This window comes from Alosa sapidissima, chromosome 6, assembly GCF_018492685.1.
Source record: "Alosa sapidissima isolate fAloSap1 chromosome 6, fAloSap1.pri, whole genome shotgun sequence".
Taxonomy (NCBI): domain Eukaryota; kingdom Metazoa; phylum Chordata; class Actinopteri; order Clupeiformes; family Clupeidae; genus Alosa; species Alosa sapidissima.
In genome coordinates, this window is record NC_055962.1 from 3,492,587 (window position 1) to 3,509,754 (window position 17,168).

Consider the following 17,168-nt stretch of genomic DNA (forward strand, 5'->3'; position numbering starts at 1 on the left):
TTTGCGGTCTGGTAATATGTTGATTATGTTTTATGATGATGATTATGATGATATGTTTTATTTTAAACCATCAGAAAATAACAGGACTTGGATTTGTGTTTTCACAACAGACTGCACTCAGCAGCAGTGCAGTATCACAGTTGCTATAGGGCAGCACACCATAGCCTCCTTGCCCCAGCTGCTTTAACAAAAACTTTGAAATTAAAGAGTTCTGTTGGCAACAGTAAGGAAACTCTGTGACTTATGATCTGTGCTAAATAACAGCAGACCACCAATGTGTAAGCCTATTGTAGAAAAAAAGCTCAGTCTGTGCATAGATTTCTGTACAGTTTCATAGCAATTAACAACTATTGCAAACATACAGAATTATGTGGACAATAAGACAAAAGTGAGTTAGCCTGTATTAAAAAGACTACAAACAGGTGACTCACAAGAGTCCATTACTGCTTGAGATTTGGGCTGCATACTGATGTTGCTGCTAACTCTACTCAAATATGTTTTTTTTTTAACTCTACTGAAAGATGTTTTTTTTAACTCTACTCAAAGATGTTTTTTTTTACTCTACTCAAAGATGTTTTTTAACTCTACTCAAAGATGTTTTGGACACCATTTGTCTGCGTGTTGATCTATGGCAGCTCTTTGCGTTGCACTGTTGTCCAGCTTCATGTTTTATAGAGCTTATTAGAAATATGGTTTGGAAGGAGTATAAGCTATCACCGATAGACAACTCTGCAAGCGTGAGGTTAATTCAGACTTACTCTGTGTAGCCAAGTGATTTGAACTCAGTATGAGATGAAATTCATCACACAGTAGCAATTGAGAACAAAATGTCTGTGTGATACCTTGTGTATTCATGGCTTGAAAGACATGTATCTGTCGTCAAGAAAATACACTGATTTTTTTGTTATCATGTTGTGGCACCATAAACACCCATATTTGAATAATAGTTTTCTCTTCAATCACCCTCCTGCAAGTAATGAGGCTGTACAATGGCAAGCTAGAGTGTATTGAATTGTAAGGATGCAGGCACCCTTCAAATCCCTGCTCAATAATTGTTCTAATCACCAAGCTGAAAGGCTCATTAAAATGTTCTACCGGCCATTTGCAGGAAGTATGAAAATAGGCATATGGTTGGGGACCTCTGTTCTCGGCGCATCATTTGCTTTTACACCCTGCTGCCTGGGGCTGCACCCTATATTCCAGCCCATTGTAAACATATGAATATTCTGTTTGACTGTGTGTAGATATTAGAGACAGGCGTGTGGTGTGGTTATGATTAACAGATATATAAAAATAAGACTCATAATCCCATAATGCATACCTATTTGCATATCAATGTGGCTGTAGATTGCATCATTCATATCACTTACTCGATCACTGCAATGCTTTGAAGGCTGATGTATGTTTTTGGAACATAAATAAAAAACACATGCACGGTTTGTTGTGCAAAGCAAGACTTCAGAGGCTGTTGTTTGTGCTCTTACCACTGGGTGATGCTGGTGCACTTTCAGCAGCACTTGCTATCTTTGCTTCTCCTTTGGGACTGCTCCAGCGCCTTCACAATGATTAAGTAATGGGTTGAAACTGCAAAATGTGTCTTCGGTATTTGTGTATTTGCAGGGCTCTCACAATTAGAATAAATTCATTAATATCCTTATGCTAGAATCAGCACTCTCTCAGAAAGGAAACAATCCTTTTCCTGTAATATGTTAATATGTTATACGATTGATTGCTTAGCACTTGTGCAGCTGACAAACATTAGTCTTGCGTTTATGGCTTTAAGGTGCCATGGCGTTAACATTATTGATATATATGCCCCACACAAGACTAACGTAGGGGGTGTTGGGGGGGGGGGGGGGCTCTTGCAAATATTCAGCAGATCCATTTACCTAAACAGAACAATTCCCAGTGCTGCAAGTAGACATGGATATTAGTGACTGTGCAGTTAAATCATTTCAAGTGTATCTAAACACTCTATTGGCTTACACTGAATTTGTATGACAGACAAAACAAATCAGATCAGCTAAGGAAATATGCCTGATGAGGATTAGGCTAACATTGCTTTATGCACTTATGACCCACAGAAGGTATTATGCTGTGATAAGATAAGAACCATTATGTAACATGAAACAGAAATTACTACAGTTTTTACTTAGCATGGAAATAATCAATTATTTTGTTTATCTAGACCTTTCTGTGCCACAAAGCTAATTTAAATGTGACTGCTTCTTCTGACCGACGGGTGACAAAACCGCTCTTTCTCAACACAGCAGGTGATTGGTGCTCTGTTGCCCAGAATGGCTGGTGTGCAAGGAGACCAGCTGAGAGTGACCTTTCCAGATTGTTCAGTCCTGGCCCCGAGACATCATGCTGGAGAGGAAGTGCTGAACAAGTAAGCTGAAGGAACTGTAGTGATGGCCCAGTGTTTCCCATATAACTGAGTCTGGGATGTTGTCCGCTTCATCTTTAGGCCTAAATAATATATACCTCATGCAATAGCGTGACTTGTTTTCCATGTAGTGGACAAATCACAGTAGTGCTTTTGTTTTTCAGAACAATTTGCTTAAGGTCACAAATTAATTGTTTCCCCTCTGCATGCTATTCCATGACCATGTTCTTAAAACCTGTTGGTGTGGCTTACAAAGCTGTTTCTCATGAATAAACAATTAATTTTCAGTCACATATGTTATGGCATATAGCCTGTGCAATTTTGATGAAAATAAGGTGCTACTGGCCCGGATTTTTGTCCACCATTTGAAACAGTGTAGAAGGTAGTGAGGTGTAGTGCAGTGTAGAGCCAAGGTTGCTGAGTAATGTCACAGGATAAGGGCCTGGCTTTCACCATTATCAGCAACATTCAGGAAGTGTGTCTGTGGAATATCCTCAGTAATATGTGCTTTTGAGCTTTGCTTATTTTCTTTCTTCTTTCCATGAATTTATTGCTGGGTACCTATATCTCATTTCAAAGGGAATCAATCATTTCGAAAGTGATTTATGGTAGAAAGACAGTGTCCAGTGCTGGAGATTATTTCACTTAAACCTTGCCATTGGGACCCATTTGTGTGAACACTCTTTATATGACTAAACAAGCCTGTGCTTTATTTTCAAGTTTTTTTTGTGGATCATCGTAAGAAGAAATTACTCAATGTGTCTGTGACATAAAGGCTGAAACTGCACACTTGGCACAGTGATATGTGGGCATAATTTAAAATTCACAGAGGATTAGATCATGAGAAAGTCTCTGCTGTGAGTCAGACACTGAGGTCTGGATAATGCTAGAGTTACTGCTTATAATTCTACTGTTCAGGTACAGTACAATCCAAGGGGCTGCATTTTCCAAGTCAGTGCATGATGTCAGTGAAATCATATCTAGATTAGGCTGCAGCCTTTATTACGCAAAGGTATCTAAGCTATAAGTGAAACAAGGTGTATATCTTAACATTATTGTGCAGTACTATTCACATTTAGTCATCCTCCCTTCCATGGGCATTGCAACTGCTGGGGATACAGATGTTTTAACACTCCCACTTTTGCTGAAACATGATTCTAAGTATTATAGGTCTACCTCAGATCTGTTGGTGAAACCATGTCTTGGTCAAGTTAGATAGATTGATCAATCTTCCAACAAATCACAGCTAACTCATCGGTCAGAGAAGATCATGTCAGAGAAGCATATAAACAAAGTGCAGAAGGAGCTGGGGGCCTTTTGTTGCTGTTTTTAAGTTGTGGGACGATGTGTGAACTACATTTCCTATGGAAGATACAAAAATAATTATTATAAAAATAATGATAATATCCGACAAAACTTAACATTAGCCTGCTAAAGTTAATTCAAGTCATTGGTATCAGACTTCACTTATATAATGTAACATTATATTGCCCATTTAAACTTTATACTTTATTTGCATGCTTTTGTCTTAAGGATTTGAGGAATATGATTTTATTTAGAAAAACGACCCTAAACCCCCCACACACCACACACACATTTGATTCACCTCTTATTCACCTGTTTATCAATCAACCCAGTGCAAATGTAGTGCACAGTATATAATTCTCTCTGCTGACACCCCCCTCACATTTTGTGGCCACTGGCAGGTCACCCAGGCAATGGGACATTCTTCATTATGAGGGCCCATCGTGGATCTCGATGACAGTAACTATGAGCTAAATGAAATACTTATTTAAAAAGAAGTCTGGGATGGAGTGGCTGTGGATAAGAATGGTGCTGCACACCTGTGTCTGCAGCTCTCAGCTGACACACTGCGATGAGGGGAATAGAGCTGCTGCAAGGGACCAGCCATGCCAGGATCAAGGATGCTCTTGTTATTAGTGATTTCTCTTCTCACTATCAGCAGGACTCGCTCTCTTTGTAAGTGATAACATAGCTGGACAAGTTGGGGGGAGTCTGTGAGCTGTTTTCGGTTATGATAGCCACCGTGAGAGAAAAAAAAATCTTTGCCATCCAGGAAGCCAAATTCTTTTCAGAGCCACTGGGTCAGGTATCCAGGCTCCTGAGGATTTAGGAGGATTATGACCACCCTTTAGCCCCCAGTTCAGTGCCTGACCACTGAATTCTGCTGCAATGTTTGAGCAAAGCCCAGGCTTTTCCTCTCCATGCTTCCAGGATGCTTTGAAGGCATTGTTGGGAGTCTGAGACAGGTGGGAGCCCAGTATACCAGAAATTACTGAAGTAAAGAGTCTCAAAGACAACCCCCTTTCCGGCATATTATGCATATATGAACATTCTATCATGCTTTTAGAATATCATGCACAATTGTACATAGTTCTGAAAGGTAGGATGTAAGGTAGGAGTAAGGATGTAATTAGGGCCCGAGCACTGGAGGTGTAGGTCTGTACCGAAGGTGACATAATCCTTTCTTTGTTCTTTGGTTAACTTAATACACTCTAAATGTGTATTTTATTATTTACCAAAACTTATTTTTGGTGTCCAACTGCTAAAATACACTCTGTTGCATATATATTTATAACATTGACTCATTTTTACAAAATTAATGGCTGTCTGAACCTGTATTGAGAGAGGTCTATCTCAGAGTAGGAAACTATTGTCAATGTTTATGTGTGTCTCTGTTTTCAGTGTGCTGGTGTGTGAATGAGATGGCAGCTGTTTATTTTGCCCTCACCTTGGTATGGCTGATGAACTGTGACAGCTGATGTCTGAGAAGCCAGTCAAAGAAACTGCCTGTAATGAGAAGTCTGCTGCTTGAGAGACAGATGTCATATCTCAAATAAAGTTATTTCCCCCAACTCTCTTGGTATGGCACATTTGGCAAGGTGAATTCATTTGCTAGTGGTGCTTATAGGACGTAAATCCAAAGGATTTTGTTGATCTTCCAGAAATACAACATCCAATAGAAAATGAAAGATTTCTGGAATCTTGACTCTGATGTTAAACACTGCTCTTTGGCATATTCATCTTATTCGTGTGTAGCTTTCATGGTACACCATCAGGAATATTGCATTTGAATGATACATGCAAAAGTCACCTCTAGTAAAATACAGTCCAGGGTCCAGGGTTGAAAATGCATTGATCTACTTTATTCAATGGTACTACAAGTTTTAATTCCAGCGTTTTGGCATTTACTCAGATGATGAATATAATCTTTATATCTAAATAATCTTCTTTTAAGAGAAGACTCTTTAGAAACAAGTTTTTACTGACAATGGATAGCAATAAAGGAAACTGATATTTATTTTTATGCCAGCATCAGAATGGCAAGTATAGCTTATTTATTACCTCACTAAGATGCATGTTTTGTGAGACCATCATGTACATTTTGGATCTGTGTAAAAACATAGATGCCACTTTTCAGAGCACCTGTCAGATCTCACACGTGTGAGTTTTTTGGTACCACCAAACCACAGGAAACACAACTGAAGTGTGGAACAGACTGCTATCCTGCACTGTGCAGTGTATTTTGGTTGGGTGCATGAAAGATTTGGCAGATAATGCTGAGCTGTTAGAGATATGAAATGGCCAATTCTTCCCTTTAAGGGTGGTGAATATTTTTACTGTCAAAGATGCTCTAGAGCAGAGTTTTCATTTCTGTCATTCATTCCACTGATCTTTACCTTTTTGTATGAACTGATTTAACAGACTGAAACAGAGAGGCCGGGCTACTTGCTGAGCTGACCAGACTTGGAACCTGCTGTAGATTCGGTGTAGAACACTTTCTCACATTTTTAAGCCTACTTTATTCAATGTAAATTGTATTAGCTTGAAATTTTTCATTACACAGGTTCAATCACATTAGCGAAACCTGGAAGATGATTAATTGATTTAGAGGGTGTAGCTAGCACCATGGATATACTCAAGTAGATCCTCGTGACTGTTTGGAGTGTTGTGAATGTTGTTTTAAGATTAGATTAGAACCATGAATTTAATTTAAGACAAGAGAAGTCGCTGAGCTTAGCTCCCAGGAGTGTTTCTGCCTTGGTGTCTACAAATAAACATGAGGGACAGATAATATTATCACCTTACAATATTGCAGAAAATGCATTCTCTAAAAATAAATGTTATGAGTGGCTAAGGCAGATATTTTCTATATTAAGAAAAGGTATAAGTGTGTATAGATATAGATATATGTATAGCAAAACCAATTTACAAGTTACAAATATGATTTTTTTATTTGTTGATGTCAAAACACGAATGCAAGTCAAGAAATATTTGTGGATGTCGCCATCTACTGGATTGCGATTTCTGTGTGCCGGTGAATTAAAGTAGGCCTATTTACGTGTGGATTTGTGTGACTTTCATGTGAAGAACGTCTCAAAAACACGTAAATTTGGAAAGCGAAGAAGAAATTTTTCGGTTTTACAAATGGCATTTTATTTACAAATGCACATCTATATTTGTAAAAATCAATATACGAGTTACAAATATGATTTTTTTATTTGTAGATATCAAAACACACATGCAAATCAAGAAATATTTGTGGATCCCCCTCTGCGCATATACAAATATTATTGAGACAAATTTAGCTCCATAAACTATTAAGTTAAAGAGCACTAAATTGACAGGAGACAACAGAATTCTGAACAGTTGTACAATAGAATCAGTACAGCACTGCAGCTGCCTTTGCCTGTGAGACTTGCCTTGCATGGCTAATGAAAGGGAATGCCATCCCTCAGGTTGCTGTGCTGCTGGGGACATCCTGCCCTCTCTGTGATAGGTGGTGATGTATCATTGTCTGTTTAGTGCTAGGTTATCAATGTGCCTGGCAGAATCCCAGTGTGCTTCAGGATTCGCCCAACAGCAGAGTCCTTGGACATAAGAGGGGACATCACATTGCACATTAAGTTGAGTCAATCAATTGCAGTTTACAGCTTTTGATTGAAAGACTTAAACCACTGTTTCATGACTTGCACAATTACAACTGGTGGCAGGGATGGCCAGAGATTTTGATAATGCATTGCTCCACCATTTAAATTAAATTGCACCCTGAACAGAAGTTCTACAAATATTGTGATTTATACATTTGGATCATTCTTATACCCATTAATCTGGATATGTGCTGAGCTATACAGTTCAGGGAACATAATCAAGCCCAAAGGCATTTATTGTGGCACTGATGGAATTGTTCAAATTCATAGCACCTCTGACCCTTGCAAATAGAATCAATCCACATGTTTTCTCATGACAGCTATACATGGTGAAGTTTATATTAAAATATATCCCCCATAGGTTGCTTGATTGACCTATAGCATTGACACTTTGCAGTGTTGGACCTGGTATTCCTCAGTGTTGCAGCCGTGTAAGGGCTTTCTCTGGGTTGCAGTGGTTTTGCATTTGCATTTGTCATGCTGACATTTAGTCATGTTTCATGAACACCTTTATGGTTGTATACCATATAAAACACTGAGTATCCTAATTAAAGCCCTATGCTTAATTAGTATTAAATTGTGATCACATGATTTTGTGATCAGAGGCCTGTCGCATTGTTCTGAAGTGTTGTTCTTATCATGAGTGTGTTTTGGGCGTTACATCCTTTAAGCCAATGAGTGACATCTTTCATTCCCTTTAACAGCAATCAGCGCAACAATGAACAGCGCGTCTGTATTTCGCCAGTCAGCACATTTGAAATTTGATGTTTGATGTTTGCAGCACAGGGATTCCACTAAACCTTGCTTTACTAAAACCTGTGTTTGACTAGCAGAGTATAGCTACATTCACTCGCCTATTATTTGAACTCATAGGCAAAGTGAAACTAACTTCACTGTGGTCTCATAGGCAACGACAAAACAGTTCTACACAGTTATTTACTTTCACTATTGACTGACAAGGATTTCCAATCGAAAACATAGCCTGTAAAAAGCAACACAGCCCCAATAGCCTAATGTTCGAATGACTGAATCAAATTCATAAGGATATTTATTCTGCAGAGGAGTTATTTGGAACTTGTTGCTAAGGGCAGCTTACATCTCAAGACAGTGTGTCAGCTGTGCTTTATATGCGCTTTCCGCTTTAGACCAGACTTTTTTTGGTCAGTTATGATTTTTAGAGGGTGTAAGTTAGCGATTTTTGGATCATCTGCCAGACCACACCTATTTTGTTAATTGACACACCCCTGGACGTAAAGTAGAGTGCATGGCGAAAAATTAATCACTGAATTAGGTGTAAGATAAGAACAAGCCTTGCGTCGTGCTATGTGCAGGGTGCGATAGGGCCCTGTGTCCGTATGAGAAGAGGGGTTGACAAGGCATAAACTGTTGGGAGAGACGAAAGCTAAGAAGGGATTAGATCAAATACAGGCAAGAACACCAAGGATTAAATCTGCAAAAAAAATATTTCTGCCTTTGTTTCCTCCGGGTTGCAGAAGTAGCAACAAAAGGAAAGACACAGTTACAGAGGGGTTTTTTTATATCTCAGAGGAGAGAGGTAATTTGACAGCATCTTGACAGACTGAGCGAGAGGAGTAGAACCACAATGTCCAGGTGTTGGTCCTAGGAGATAAAAATAATATAATTACTTAAACAGATTCCTATTTAATCACTTACAAATGAAGACTTATACGGATTAAAAGGAGGAATCTAAACCATTATTATAAGGAGACTACTGATATAATCCAAGCATCTTCCTTAGAATTTTAAAGATTTGTTTTGTGTCTGCTCAAGTGCTCTTAATATTGGGTTAACTAATCCTCATGAATGATTATATCCACTTTGCATGACTTTGTTAGACTCTTATCATTTGACTATACTAATCAGGATTTAGGTGACAAGAGATGGAGATCTGTGCAGTATTCCTTTTCATGATTGACAAAAAAAACAGACATTCAGTTGAACAGAAAATAAACAGCTCTCTGAGATAACTGGCAAAAGATTGAGTGGGGCCAGCCATTTGCACATCTTTTATCAGATGTTTTTGTAACAAAAATACACAGACAGAAATCCATTTACAAATGTCCGTCTTCAAAATGGCTTTGGCCAAGGAAATAGATTACTTGTGTTCTTTTTTTCAAGGTTGGTGGTGGTGGTGGGAGGGGTGTTCTGAACCAAAACAGGCCACATCGTTTAATTAATTTAGCCACGGGGGAATCCCACATGCTGTAGTGGCTCCAAAACTCAGTGGGAGCAGAAATACTGCATGTGCTGCACGTATAATTACAAGAGATGGCCTGTGTCTGTGCTACACAGAGTACGAAATGCCACAAATATGATGCTCTTTTCTGAAGTCAGACGTGGCAGACTGTAGTGGCCATGGGAAGCAATTATACCATCCCTACCACATATTAAAGGATTAATTACCATTAGATTTCATGGGTCGGGTGTTAAATATGGAGGGATTACTCTTGCTTTGCTTATTGATTACAAAATTGTTGATCAGATTTTAATTGCTCAACCTTTTGCCCAATAGTGTACACTGTATGAATTATTTAGATTATAGAAAGAGTGGAGCAAGCATTCCATTAGGTCTGTAGTAGAAAATCAAAAATAAAGGGGAAAATGGACTACATGTCAACAGAAATCTGATGCGTTGTATTTTGAGTGTTTTGAGTGTTTGCTTACTCAGTGCATTAGAGTTACCATCATTCATACAGATTTTAGATAACAAGTGCCCAAGACAATTGTAAATTGCCTGAGCAACCTGCCAAAACCATATCATATTCAGAACTGGGTGGTTGTGCCTGATACACTATTGACACTGAATAGGAACATGTTTGATTGCTTGTTGATGAACACTGCTTCTCCTACATACTAGCATGAAATTTGTGCTAGAAATATGGCTTCAGTAGATATTATATTCAGTTTCACATTGTTGTTACAAAAAGTATACAAATGAATTATCATTCCCTTGACATTATATGCTGACAGGTAGAATCCAATTTCAGTTTGAAAGTACTCTACCTCTCCAGAGGTAAGAATACCATGATATTTACAAATATGATTTCATGGGCATTTAGTATGGCTGCTCAGTAGTTCAGATCATCCTTCATCAAATGGCAATCTTGTAGATCTAAGGATGGTCAAGCCTGCATCCATTCCAATTATTGGTTACCTGTGATACACTGCTACCATGCTGAAATAATCTAATAAATGTCTAACTCATATTATACAGATTATACAGCACGTGCCAAAATGCCATTTTCTGGCAGATTTAGCATCCATTTGCCAGTGTGTTCAATGTAATCTGTCACATTGCCCCCCCAGATTTCAGAAGCTTTCGTGTAATGCATTCACAGCTTTCTATTTCTCCTGATACGTCAAATGAGTCTGGGCCATAGTTACATGTAGAGCAGGGTCAGAATTAGTGTAGAGTTGTCTGGCAATGTTGTCTGTTGTCTCAGTTGGTTTTCTCCTCACCTCCGTGTCCCCAGCCTGCCATAAGAGTCTTGAGTCATAGCGGGAGACTTCATCCTGGTGTATGCAGCTCATTTTGGGGCTGATGGAGTCAAACACCTGGTAGTTGTGAACACTCCCAGAACGCTCTTGCCCATAACCATCTATTTGAAAGCTCTTTAGGTCTGCAGACTGCTGCTATGCCACTCTGTGCTGCAGTCTGGCGGTAAATGCAGCCTTGAGATTGGCGGAGAGGACGTGAGAGGCCAGGGAGACACTGTGTTTAGTCTGCTGTTTCCAGCGCACCCAATGGGGATCAAGCCTAACAATTTGGGAGCAAATAGTGCTATTTTCATCCTATAGGCAAAGAAAACACTATCTTTGTGAACCGTTGCATTGGGAAAGAAAACATGATTGATCTTGTTTTTTGAAGAAGAAGAAGTAGAAGTGTATTTGCCTTGCTTTGGTAATTGTCAAAGTTGCAGACTCCAGAGGTCCGCAGTCACATTCATCAAAATGATATTGGGAATGTAGGAAACAGAGGCCCACCATATGCAACAGCCACTCGATGTGCCATGACAAATAAATAGATATTCAGTCTGTGTTGAATATCTGAACAAATTGTCTCCATCTTTTGTCATAAGAATCTGACAGTGATTCCAAAGTTCATGCATCCAAATGTGAATTTCTTTATATTTATCAACTAAAATAGATGTAAATTCAACTGTAGAAATGATAGATATCTCAGACGGTAATTAACATTCTTGAAATCAGCCAAAATTCATATTGAGCTCATAACATTTCCATGGCATTTATATCTGTGGTAGACCACTACCCACTACTATCAGTGTTCAGACCTCACTGAGGTTTACCCACCTCCTGTGCCTCAGGCTCTTATGGAATTCTCTTGAGAGAACTGGAACATTCTGAGAGCTCCAATTCAAAGAGGCACATGCCATCATCCGTTGCCCTTAAAAGGGCATTGGAAGGGCTCTCACATCCATTTCAAACTCCTTTTCATTGTCTGGAATCCATGCCTGATTGCAGTCTATGTGCAAAGAGGTCTACATTTCTTTGTAAGCAGGTAATTTGTAGCTTGTAGTTAGAAAACCTGGGAATAAGTAAACTTTTGGTGATGCTTCAAATAATAAATATGGATGCTTCAAATAATATTCAACTGATAGTGAAGTATACTGTGAATTTGGGATATACATTGTAAAGAGCTTTACCGTAATACTTCACAATAGATTCAAAATGAAGAACAACATCATCAATATTAATTTCTTACTCATTCAACAGACTATAAAGGAAAACAAAACAACACACTGTGTCTAATGAGCTGCAATGGGAAGCTTAGTGTACCTCATTAAAAGGTTTGCACTGAAGAAGCAACAAGAGTGAGGCTAAAAGCTTTTTTAGAGAATTGTGTTGCGAGGAGGAAGATGTACAGCACAAGCCATTTAATTAAATATCGAATGCCCTCAGATAGATGTCTTTGTTAGTGACCCCAGCTGAAACCAATGCTAATTAAAGTGTCAGCTATATCATGGGAGTTCTACTCCCGCAAGTTCTACTTCTGTCCCTGCTAAACTGATTCTTCCACCTGTTAAGGCATTGAGCGCTAAAGATAAACAGTGAAGTCACACTCAGTGGCACAGCCACACCATGCTAATCAATTGATTATATCAGGTTTAGGAAAGAGAATCACTCCTCAGTGCACACAAACCAAAGGCATGGAGACCCAATGTAAGCTGGCCAGGCCATCTCATTGTCTTAAAAAAGCCTTATTTTAATAAAAATATTATGAGGCAGTTGCCGTGCTTTTTCACTTTGCAGTCTGTTTTTTCACGCTTCATGCCAATTGAGTGTGCTTCAACTTTGCCCTTCCCTCAGCTGTCACGAACGGTTACTTTATATACACAGAGCGAGGAAATCACCTGTGAGTAATGAAGACATTCACTGAGAACGGAAATGTGGAAACTGTGTAGAGAGGACAGGGGTGAAAAACAAGTGTTTTATTTTGGACTCTATAGAGGCAAAGTGACAATCGCTGTTGAGCTGAAAAAATAATGAGGATGGAATACTTCCACAGTCCAGGAGTTCTAGGAAGGCTGGGCTACAATGCCTCGGCAGAAAGTGCTATCAGGAAAAGTTGCTCTGTCGTTCTTATTCTCCTCAGGCCAGTCACAAGGTTCACATAGGAGTTCTGTTTGTAGAAGTCCCTTACTACCTGGGTGACTTACTAGGGAGACAGAACAGTGGCTTACTCTTTAGGCTGATAAGTCAAGAGAAATAATATTTAAGGTGAATGGGTAAGAATCATAACTGCTCTATTGTATTTCCATTGCCTAAACAATAACCATCATCATTTTGACATCATTTTGTCACCAGAAATGCCCAAAGTTTGAGTTATAACAGTGGTAAAGGTGCAGTAGGGTTTGTGATGAAAAAATGAGACGGCCTCTTTCCACCAGTTTTACTCTGGACCTTTTATCATGCATCTGTTCACAGATCTGCCTCCTAAGCTGTCAGAAAATGCACAACACCTTGAGTTTTATAATAAATAATCAATTTGCATATTCAGAAGGAGGAACAACGACAAATTTCAGGAGCTGTGGCGCAAGTGTCTACAGTATTTGCAGGACATACTTTCCAATTAATAAATAAATGTTGTTTTTTCCCATTTATTCTTTTTCACTAAGCCTGTTTTATGCTTCTTTTTTATGGTATTGTTACTTTGAACAGTTCATGTTACTTGAAAGATGATATTCGGTTCATCTTTGGTCTTGCTGCTTTTTAAGAGAGGAACTCATTAATGTTGGAATCATGGAGGTGGGTTAATAAGCGGGGCTCTCCCAACTGAAGGGCAGTCAAACCCCCCAGCATCGAGGTCATCCCAAGACAAGGGGGTTCAACAGCTTTTGAAGGAAATGCCACTCAAGTAGTCACCTTGAAGTAAGAGACCCCATTTTTTCCTTAAAATTATCTCATTATAAACTGGGACTGCCTGATCTTCTGGGGGCAGTTTCACAACTGACTGCTTGAAAAAAGGTTGAACTTGTGTAGGCTGTAGACAAGACTGTATAGACTGTAACATGTGAAGGCCTTGCAGTTCACATGAACTGGGCCACTGTTTGGAAGACACTTCAGTGTTGTGAAGACGATGATGAGATGAGAACGGACAGAAACTCTGAGAGGACCGATGCACTGAGACAACATGTTTATGTCTCTGCACTGAGGTAATGTTGCTAACAGTGTGAGGAGGAGCAGTGTGTGAATGCACACTTGACTGAGTCAATCGAAATATGCGTTATGTGTTTAGTGAAGTCTGCTTTGAAATGTAATTACTATACAGGAGTAACTTCAACCATGACACATGTTTCTCTTAAATTGTGGCAACACCTGCAACAATCAGAATGCTGTAACTATAAGCTATACGCTATAGAGATTTTAGGCCCTTTTTTGTTTAATATTATTGTATTTGTTTAATTTTTTGTTTAATATTATTGATTATTTCACTCAGAGACTTCCTCTTGAGCCGCCCACTGGAAGAGGACAAGCTGCACATTCTCAGAAGAAATATGGAGGCATATTGTGCTGTTTTTTTTGTTTTTAATTACAGATCCCCAGAAAGCACCTTCAACATTGAGATATTGTAGGGTGGCATGGCATGACAAGCGACAGAACAGACTTGCAAAAAATGTGCAATTATCATCCTTGTCCCTGCTAGGGAGGCGGAGGGTATTGTAATCTGGTCCATCTGTCTGTCCGTCTGTGTGTGTGTGTGTGTGCGTGTGCTCACATAAATGAAAAAATCTCGGTCCTCCTAAATGAAAGGACCTTCATTCTCTGAGGATCCGTATACAGGAATGTTTTTCACTTTCTTTACTGACCAGTTGTGGGGTTGTGGGTCTGCAGTCTCCTTACTGCAGGCCCTGACTTTACTGCTTGAAATCACCTTGGTACGCATCTACAACTTTTATCTTTTGCCTTTTATCACTTTGATGTAGTTTGTGATTTGACAGGTAAACAGCAGGACAGGTGTGGAGAGGAACAATGCAGGTTTTTATCAGATAGTGTCCCAGCAGGAGCAGCACTGAGTGCCTGAGTTATATTGATGAAGACTCAACTAGTGCGCTCAAGCAGCCCTGCCATATGGCCAGCTTTCAATAGTGCATCACTGGAACATCAGGTTTATAAAGCAAGCCTGTAATGATTGAACTGTAATCTACTACCATCAGTGCAGGGAAATATTTACAAGAAGTGTCATAATTTGTAATGGACACAAATGACATGTGGTGGCACTAGCAAACAGTGCTTTGGAAATAAGATTGTGCTTTCTGTTTGCTTCTGTATTTCATTCCCTTTAAAACTTGGCAAGTGCAATACAATTGGTCACTGTTGGACAGAATTACAATCATCATATAAATGGAGGGATCGATTTTAGTTTGTGATTATGCCTCCATAAATGGGAATATGATTACTCACATCCTGAAGCTTTTTTTCCTTTCCCCCCTTCCTTGGCTTTTTGTTCATCATGCCTTTGTCTAGTCTAAAATTACTGATGAATTAAAAACATGTGTAAAGACCCCTGGAAGACTGTTTTCTCCTCACAACCCCCTTTATTTGCCTTCGCTCTGGCTGAGGTCCAGCGCCCAGAGTTGGACCGTAACATCTGACAGTGTGGCTCACCGAAATGTCAAGCCTGCTAAACGTTCACCATTTCATTATTGGCTCTGACAGGCTGGAGAAATTCTTAGTGTAATTGCAAGAAGAGAGGACAAAGTGGCGATGTCATGGCTGCCGGTGGAATGCACGTTCAGCTGTAGGATGTCTGTGTGGAAGCTGCTGTGCTGACTGAGCTACTGTACTGATGCATATGCATTGGGAACAATGGGACTCTGTAGGTTCTATAGAAAACTATAGCTAAATAATCAGAGAGCCAGAGCAGAAGTATTACGTATATATATCTATATGGTCAAATGGCATATGTTGGGTAGCATTAGGAATAAGAACAAGTGCGGTTCAATGTATTGTGAAGGACAATAGTGTGAGAAACAGCTCAGATGCTCAGTCTCACTTCTTACCTGTATGTATGAGTGTGTCCTAGGTTGCAACAGGGCTCAACCTAGATGATTCAGGGCTGAGCATTAGTGACTGTGGTAATACAGGCCTTCTCATTAGAGAAGATGCACGAGAGTGAGGGATTCAATTGGCTGTCGGCGGGAGACTGTAGCAATTTCTGGAAATAGTTGGGTCAAGTGATTGGCTCCTTTTAAAGAAAGATGCCTGGGAATACCCCATGACGTTATTGTCATGGGACAAATTAATAACGGATTTGTGACTGACCTTGACTAGAGACTCATATTTGGAAACAGGATTAGCTGAGAGTCCTGCTGTGGCAATTGTTCACAGCTCAGAGAATTTCAACTATAGTTTCCCTCTACTGGAAATAATTAAAAGGAATCTTGATAACTTGGTGGGTCACTGGCGATCACTTTAATTGAAAAAGGCAAGAAAAACTTGAGATATTATTAAAGAAGTATTTGTGTGTGTGTGTGTGTGTGTGTGTGTGTGTGTGTGTGTCTGCATTACCAGAGTCTCTTCTCCTCACTTGCTCCAAGTCCGACAGGGGCATCCAGCCAAAGGCCCCCAGAGAGACAGATATTAATATAGAATATAAAGCACTACATGAAGCCGAGATTATATCCAGGGACTTCATTACACCCAGAATATTTACAGCACAAGGATCTCTGTGCATTGCTACCTTGAAACTGTACATATCTGTGGCCTGGAGAGTTCTCCAGCTCTTTGTCTGCCAATATGTTGAACCTCTTGAGTTCACAGAATAGTAGATATCTGACTCCTACTGTACCTTCTTAATGCCGGGTATGAATCATGAAGGAGGGAGGTAGAGAACAGTGTTGTCAGAAGAGATTTGTAAGCAGTTTATAATCTTGCTGTTCATTAGAGGACTTATACACCCATACAAATTACATAAAGATATTAGACATACATGACAAAACAATGACATAAGGAAATGTAGCCTATTTCGTAACATATTTCAAGTACAACATATATAATCCAATGTTGACCACCACAGTTTTCAGTGTTTCTTCAAAAGTTTGTTCTGTTGGTTGAAATGCAACACACAGGAAATTACACTAGAACCATTAGCATGTAATTATAATCTCTCTCTCTGCAGGCATCTTTTAAATAGTGAGACAGATTTATATGCAATTATTTATGCATAACACTTGCTTGTGAAGCTTTTGAAATTCTATATCACATTGAGTACATTTAAATATATATTTTTGTGGAATGCAACACATGCTTTAATACTTATTAAAAAAGAATTTAAAAGTTTAATT